An 8321-nucleotide genomic window follows, 5' to 3' on the forward strand; every position below is an offset into this window, starting at 1 on the left:
GCCGCGCCAAGGCTGGGTGGCTGCTTCAGGAAGAGGCTGGGAGGGGTTAATGCCTTAACCCCCACGCCCTCTTGCCAGCTGGGGGCCCCCGGATTTGAACGGCTGAAACGCACTGTCCAGGAAAGATCAGGGGCAGAGGCAAAAGAAGAGAAGAATCCGTCCTCCCCAAACAACAATTGAAAGAATTTTTAAAAAGAGAGAGTGAGAGAAGGGGCGGAGCTTGATCACCCCTGGATTCTAATGTATAAATCACTGCCCTTGCCCAGACACAGGCTGATCCCGGGCGGCGGATTCTCCTGAGCCCTTGGAAAACAAAAACGGAGGTGGAGAGACTTTGGAAACTTTTCTCCCAAAAAGTCTGAGCAGGCACAGGACTGCCCGGCGTCTCGTAGCGCACCGCCCTGGTCCCACACCCCCCGCAACCCCAGGAGGATCGGTGTGCTGAGCTGGTGGCCGGGAGTTCCTCAGGGCCACTTTCGCGCGGGCAGCGGAAAACCAGAGCGGTGGCCCGGCGAGTCTCCGCGGCGCTCTGGGGAGGAGAGGCTGGGAAGGGGCTGCGAGAGGTATGGAGGAGACAAGCAGCCGGGAGGGAGAATGGACCGGGAAGTTCCTGTACTTCCCCAGCCACCCCAGATCCTGGTGCTCCTCGAAACTGCGATCTTGGGGGACAGAAAGTGGCTTTCCCGGAGTGCGCGGAGAAATGAACCAGCGCCGATTTGGGTGTTGGGCGAGCGGTTTCCCTCACTCAGCTGAGCACAAAGTCAGGCTGTGTGTCCCAGATCCTGGCCAATGGAGAGGTCTTGGAGGAGGTGGGCTGCTGCCGAGTCCTGAGAGATTAAAAAAGCCGGGGCAGCTCCGGAATGTCCAGAGGTGGAGATTCTCGACCCGGCGCTGCGGAGCGATTGCAGCTGCCCAGCAGGGGCCGGTACCCTTCTCTCATAATCTACTTGGAAGTCAACTCAGAGGCCTCAAATCTCAAGACTAGCACCTTGCCCACCCACCCTTTTCTTTTGCTTAGATGCTACTTAAGAACGTGAGGCTGAGAAGCGGCCTTGGTAAGATCTGCCTGCGTGACAAGCTCAGGACTCTTCTGCCCTTGTCCTACCCTTGTAAAGGTTTCCACCCAGTCCCTGGTCGCACTGCCTTCCCATCCCGTCAGATGTGAACTCAAAAACTTCCTCCGCTCTGCAGTTTCAATTGGCAGACACACCCTGTACCTGAATGACTCAGAAGGAGGCAGAATGAATAAACAACAGACCCCTGGCTTCTGGGATTTTCTGTTTGCCAAAACAAAACAAAAAAAAAAATGACAGTTAATTCACAGCTGCTTTAAAGCCCTCATCAACGGCGACGCCCGCAATATATAGCCACAACTTCAACAACAGGACAGTGCGTACAATGTGGAAACTAAGATAACAGTCCTCGAAGACTCCAGAATAGATCCTAGTTGGATTTGAGAACTTATTTCACTTAAAGGGGAAGAGATACGTTGTGTCTACCCAGCACAACAAAAAAGGGGACTTGACATCCCCCCTTCACCTGCCCCCACCCACATTAACTTATGCATTCTTTAAAGCCAAAAGAATCAAAGTGAAATTTCACACGTGGTCTGTATCAAGCATGTGCTAGATGAGTTTAACCTTACTGCTCTGTGAAGCAAGCAAGCATTGCTGGCCATTTTATTGTTGCAAGAAATGTCACTCAGACAACTAGGATGACTTCAACTGGGTAGATTTCTATCAACTAAGTAGAAATCTATCAACTAGGTAGATTTCCCAGCTAGTGAGTGGTAGAGCTGGGTTCCAAAACCTAAATACTGCAAATGCCTTGTCTTGTGGCTCAAACGCTATCAGTCAATAAACAGTTAAGGTATTGAAATATATGTCCCTAGAGGGAAACAGACTTCTAGATTTAAAGTTTTAAATTTGCATTCATTCCTGACTGTACATGTCTACAAAATGCATGTAAAAGTATGCTAATGAATGTCCTTTTAAAACTACTCATTTTGTACATATGCATACATGTTGTCCAAAACCTCTCATTGTCTATGAGAGCTAATGTAAGATTGTACTTTTAATATTTGCACATAGTGTTATGCCTATTAATTCATTTAATGCTCCAAGTTACGTACTATAATTATTCTAGTTTTACAAACAAGGAAACTGACTCCCAGACATATTAAGCAGCTTGGTTAATGTGGGACAGGCTGCAGGCTCTTAACCACTACTCCAGACCGCTATGATAAACCTCAGACAGGTCCAAGAATTTCCTTGGGGATATCAGTCGTTTTCTTGTGAAGACCACTGGTTTTTAACATTCAATATTAGTACAGTATTTTACAGAGTCCAAATACTTTGCAGACTGTTATTTAATAATATTCATCTTTGGTACACACCTATGAGATAGAACTTGTAGATGATCTACTCAGGTAAAATTAGGAAATAGGCAAAACTTTTCCAGCAATGGCATCCTGGCCAATTCCAAGTCTCTAGTTCCCATATAAGTCTCTTTCCATTGCTCTCCAGAGAGGACCTAGAATTGCATTCTCAAGCTATATCCTGACTGCTAGTACAACTTCCTCTCTGCTGCTGCCTAGAAGCCAAGTCCAATGTTCCTACCTTAAGTTCGCTTCATTTCCAAATTCTGATTCCAAAGTGGCTGTGTTTTTCTTCACGCATGCTTTAGTGTTTCTCTTTAAGAGTTTCCAGATATAATACCACACAATCTTTGGAGCATACACTAAACAAAAATTTGTCATTAATCTGCCATTCAAATGTAACTGGGTGAGCTATTTTTTTTTTTTTTTTTTTTTTTGAGATGGAGTCTCACTCTATTCCCCAGGCTGGGGTGCAGTGGTGTGATCTCAGCTCACCACAGTCTCAGCCTCCTGGGTTCAAGTGATTCTCCTGCCCTAGCCTCCCAAGTAGCTGGGAATACAGGCATGCACCACCATGCCTAGCTAATTTTGCAATTTTGTATTTTTAGTAGAGATAGGGTTTTACCATGTTGGCAAGGCTGGTCTCAAACTCCTGACCTCAGGTGATCCACCTGCCTTGACCTCCCAAAGTGCTGGAATTACAGGTGTGAGCCACTGTGCTCGGCCGTGAGCTACATTTTATATTTGCTAATATGACAACCCTACTCTCTTTCCTTTTTATTTTTTTTCTTCTTTTCAATTGCTACAGGATCTGGCCCTACTGTTGTCATCCAGGCTGGAGTGCAATGGTGAAATCGTAGCTCACTGCAGCCTTGATCTCCCACAGTTACCACGTCCAAATAATAACTATTTTTATTTTTTTGTATAGACAGCAGTCTCACTTTGTAGCCCAGGCTGATCTCAAACTCCTGCGCTCAAGTGCTCCTCCACCTTGGCCTCTCAAAGTGCTGGAATTACAAGCCTGAGCGTTACTCTCTTTCCTAATTGTTCCAGTCGCTTTCCAGCTCTTTTTTTCTCCCTTCTTCCCTTCCCCAACCCAATCTCTGGTAAAGATCCAGGCTTTCCCTTACTTGTCTATTCATAGGAGAATAACTAGCCTCTTATGTCATAGAAGAAACAGTATGACCATCTCAATTTCCCTCCTCTCCAAGCTCCAGCTTAATAGCAACTTCACTCACCCTTATCTCCTTCCCACCTGTTTCAGAAGTAGAAGCAACTTTACTCCTTTCTAAGGCAAACTCTTGCCCATGTCACCATGCTGCTTCCTCCAAACTTTCTGAGACTTGGCTCAAATATTCCAATTCTCTCTTGTACTTTCAATTCTTAGCTTCTGAGGACTCTTTACCTTCAGCTTACATGATGTTTATGTGTTTTCTCTACCAAAAACTCTTTCTTCCCTTCATCCTAGGTCCCAATATCTCTTTCTCCTCTTGTTTGCCAACATTCAAAATTAGCGAAACGTGACTGAGCCTTGGAACAGACACTTAGGTTCAGCTTTCATACTGACAGTTCTCAGCTGTGTGACTTTAGGCAAGTTCTTTTAATTTCTTTGAACCTCAGTTTCCTCGTCTCTAAAATGATATAATGATATTTGCCTCTTTCAGTCATTGTGAGGATTAAGGAGCTACATACCTGTGAGAATTTCCTACACTACAGAGAAGATGCTTCACCCACCCACCACCTCCATCTTTAACTATCTTTAAGTATAATCGTTGCTTTCATCAACCCACTTTCTATCTTTTCATTCACTTTGCTTTCAAATTTTCCCATGAAATTTTAAAGTCAAAATAATATGTGCACATCATTTTAAAAAAGATCAAACAGTACAAAATTTACAAAGAAGAGCATTAGTCCTCAGAGGTTCCCCAGTTCTCCAGTCTTTCCAATCACTGTGAAGTCTTGTTGATTTTCTTCTGGTGGCAACTTGCAAAACTCAAAATCTCATGTTTTATACTTCTACTTCTTCATTATCAATCTTATAACAATATAGATTTTCTGTCATGTTGAAGGAGTATTAATTAACTTGAAGAAGGATGCTTATGTTATAAACTTTCTGAATTCTTGCATGTCTGACATTTTAAATATTCTATTCTATACTTGAATAATATTTTGACTGGGTATCAAGTTAAAAATTTTAAGTAATTTCCCCTGAGAATTCTGAAGGCACTACTCTCTTGTCTTTTAATTTCTAGGGCCACTGATAAAGAGTATAAAGCTATTCTGATTTCAAAACTTCACATCTATTTTTTGTCTCTGGATGTTTTTAGAAATTTCTCTATCTCTTCAGTGTTCCAGAGTGACATGATGATATGCCTTGATTTTCTTTTTTTTTTTAAATCTACATTTTTCATTTTGTAATTTCTTTTTTTTTTTTTTTTTTTTTTTTTTTAGGGAAAAAGAGAAAAAGAAGGGGAAAAAAAGAAAAAGAGGGAAAAAGGAATATTACTTCATTCCTAAAATGGGTTTCAATAATGGCCGATCAATATTTTGAGTGTTTAAAGTGGTTAATGCATATTTTATGTGTTTAAAATGGAGACCTCTATTGTGTTTATTTGTTCTGGCTCTGAGTTCAAATCCTGGATATCGTTATCAATTTGTTGTCTCGTTGAATCTAAATCTATGTGTCTTATGTATCTGGGTGTTAAGATCTCTTATTGTTACATTAATCCTTTTACCCTTGTATCCTTATAGCTTTGAAATCTATTTTGTCAAATGTGAAAATTGCAACTCCTGCTTTTTATTTATTTATTTTTGCTCTCCATTTGGTTGGTACGTTTTTTTTTTCCCAACCCTTTATTTTGAGTCTATGTATATCTTTGGATATACCGTTGGATTTTGTCTGTATCTTTTGATTGGGAGATTTGGTTGATTTAACTTTAGGGTTGCTGCCATTTGATATTAACTGGCTATTTTGTCCTTTTGTTGATAAAAATTCTTCTTTATGTTAACGCTCTTTACTTTTTGGTGTATTTTTAGAAAGGATCATACTGGTTGTTCCTTTCTGTGTATAATGCTTCTTTTAGAAGTTCTTGTAAAGCAGGCCTGGTGGTAATAAAATCTCTGAGTACTTGCTTGTTCCTAAAAGATTTTATTTTTCCTTCAAATGTAAAGCTTAAATTGGCAGGATATGAAATTCTGGGCTGAAAGTTTTGTTCTTTAAGTATATTGAATATTGGCCCCCACTCTCTTCTAGCTTGTAGGGTTTCCGTTGAGAGATCTGCTGTAAGCCTAATAGGCTTACCTTTATGGGTAACTTGATCTTTCTCTCTGGCTGCCCTTAATATTTTCTCCTTCGTTTCGATCTTGGTGAATCTAACGATTATGTGCCTTGGGGTTGGTCTTCTTGAGGAATATCTTTGTGGTGTTCTCTGTATTGCCTGGGGTTGAATAGTGTCCTGCTTTGCTAAATTAGGAAAATTTTCCTGGATAATGTCCTGGAGAGTATTTTCCAGCTTGACTTCATTCTCTCCGTCACATTCAGGTACACCAATCAAGCGTATATTAGGTCTTTTCACATAGTCCCATATTTCTTGGAGACTTTGCTCATTCCTTTTTATCCTTTTTTCTCTATTCTTGTCTTGTCGTTTTGTTTCATTAAGTTGGTCTTCGACCTCTAATACCCTTTCTTCTGCTTGATCCATTCGGCTGTTTAAGCTTGTACATATTTCACTCAGTTCTCGTGTTGTATTTTTCAACTCCATAAGTTCATTTGTATTCCTCTCTATATTGTCTATTCTTTTCAACATTTCATCGAACCTTTTTTCCAAGTTCTTAGTTTCTTTACATTGGGTTAGAACAAGTTCCTTTAACTCCCAGAAGTTTCTTATCATCCACCTTTTAAAGCCTACTTCAGATAATGGAACACAGTCCTTTTCCATCAGGGCTTGTTCCGTTACTGATGAGTCCTTTTCCATCAGGGCTTGTTCGGTTGCTGATGAGTCCTTTTCCATCAGGGCTTGTTCCGTTGCTGATGGGTTCTGATTTTGAGTAGACTCGGCCTTCTTAGGCTGTTTTTTTCCCTTCATTGTAGATGACCCGCCTTTCTAATTAGTTTTCTGAGTCGACGTCCGACTTATTGATTCCCAGTGCTGGGATCCGAGCCACCCACTGTGGCAGCCTAAATAGCAGCAGTAAGACTGATGGTGCTCTTCTGCCCGGGAATCTCTGGTCTGGCTTCCCTCTTGAGTCCGCAACAAGCGGCTCTGACTTCCCGGAGCTCCAAACTCTGGTCAGTAGGGGAAGCAGTCCCGTTGGCTCTGCGTGAAGAGCTGCTGCGCCGAGACGCCGGCAAAACCACTGCGGCGGCCACAAGAGTCGCGCTGGCGACCCGTGGGGCTCCTCCACTGGGAGTCGGCTAATCGGTGAGTGACGAAAATTCGTCTAATGATGTGGCGTCGTCTCGTTCTCTGAGCTTTCACTGGGAGCTACAATCCTGAGCTGTTAGTGGTCGGCCATCCTATGCCTTGATTTTCTAAGTCATTTGCAGTTCTGAAAAGTATCTGAAATTATTTCTTTAATAACTTCATCTTCTTTGGTTTCTCAGTTTTCCCTTTTTGGAAATCCTACTTTTCAGATTGTGGACTATCTAGGCTGATTTTTAAATTTCCTTCTATTTGATATTCCTTTTGGTGCTTTCCATCCTTCAGCTAATAGCTCTCTTTTCACTGCCAAACTTTAATTTCCAAGTGCTCTCCTTTTCTTTTCTGAATGTTACATTGTTACAGAACTCTGGTCTTATGTTAGGGATAGCATCTTTACTTATCTCTGAGGATATCAGAGCTTTGTTATTGTTGATATTTTCTCCTGTTTTCTTTGTTGTCACATTTTCTTCAGCGTTTTGCTCTCAGTTCTTTGTGTCATCGGCTTTCCCAGTTGTCAGATGATCTCTGGCTGTCCATATATATTTGAGACGGAGTTTCGCTCTTGTTGCCCGGGCTGGAACGCAATGGCACAATCTCGGCTCACTGCAACATCCGCCTCCTGGGTTCAGGCAATTCTCCTGCCTCAGAGACTAAAATAGAGGCAAATCAAAAAGCTAATTTAAAACTTTGTGTAGGGGCTTGTCAATGGAGGGGTGGTAGATGATCAGGATAAACACTTTTGTTGAGGATGCCAATTGTCAATATCTGGAGTTCTCAGGTTCTGGACAGGTCAGTTTCACCAGAGAGGAATTCTAAAATCTCTTGTCTACCTTCTAGCATTTTCCAGAGTGAACAAAGAAGGAGGGAACACCTCACCATTTAATATCTGGATTTGAACTGAATCACCATGATGGGAACCCCCACTGTACACTCAGCTCCATCAGGTGTCTCAGAGTCCAGTGACCCTCTGGTTTAACCCATGCAGAAAAGAAACCTCCAGTCTTCTGCTGGAATTGGGGGACTGACATTTATCCTATTTTACAGGTTGGAGATGAAGGGCTGGATATTTGGCTGCTTATTTTAATTAGAATAATTATATTTAAAAATTAAGGAATCCTTTTGTAGTTCACGAGTGTGAATATTGGGTGTTCACACACGTGTGAGACGTGCCACCATTGAACCTTGTCACAATGTCAGCACATTACCTATCTGACACAAAGGAAAAAAAAAAATCAAACAGGAAAATAGAAAGTAAACTAATGAAGCTAATGAGTACAATGGAGCTAGAGAGAAGTGGTGGGGTGGGTGTTAAACATTTTCTCACTAGTATAGTGGCTACTCTATAATCAGGCTTCTTATTTTCAGATCAGCATTTATCGCCATTTTCACAAATACCTGGAATTTCTAAGTCCTCTTATTTGAGGATCTGTACTGGGAATTTGGTTTACTTCTAGGATCCTGCTGCAGGCTTAGGTCTCAACTCTCTCTGGTTGGTCAAGCTACTTACACACAATTTGTTTTCT

The 8321-nt window shown here is 41.8% G+C and overlaps 1 non-coding gene across 1 annotated transcript; it reads left to right on the top strand.

Moving 5' to 3' along the window:
- The first annotated feature begins 7911 nt into the window (after positions 1-7911).
- On the top strand, positions 7912-8013 carry LOC118143518 (small nucleolar RNA U13). The gene has a single exon (XR_004727720.2). It is a non-coding gene; the product is annotated as a small nucleolar RNA U13 (small nucleolar RNA).
- Positions 8014-8321: the final 308 nt, after the last annotated feature.

Source organism: Callithrix jacchus, chromosome 7, assembly GCF_049354715.1.
Source record: "Callithrix jacchus isolate 240 chromosome 7, calJac240_pri, whole genome shotgun sequence".
Taxonomy (NCBI): domain Eukaryota; kingdom Metazoa; phylum Chordata; class Mammalia; order Primates; family Cebidae; genus Callithrix; species Callithrix jacchus.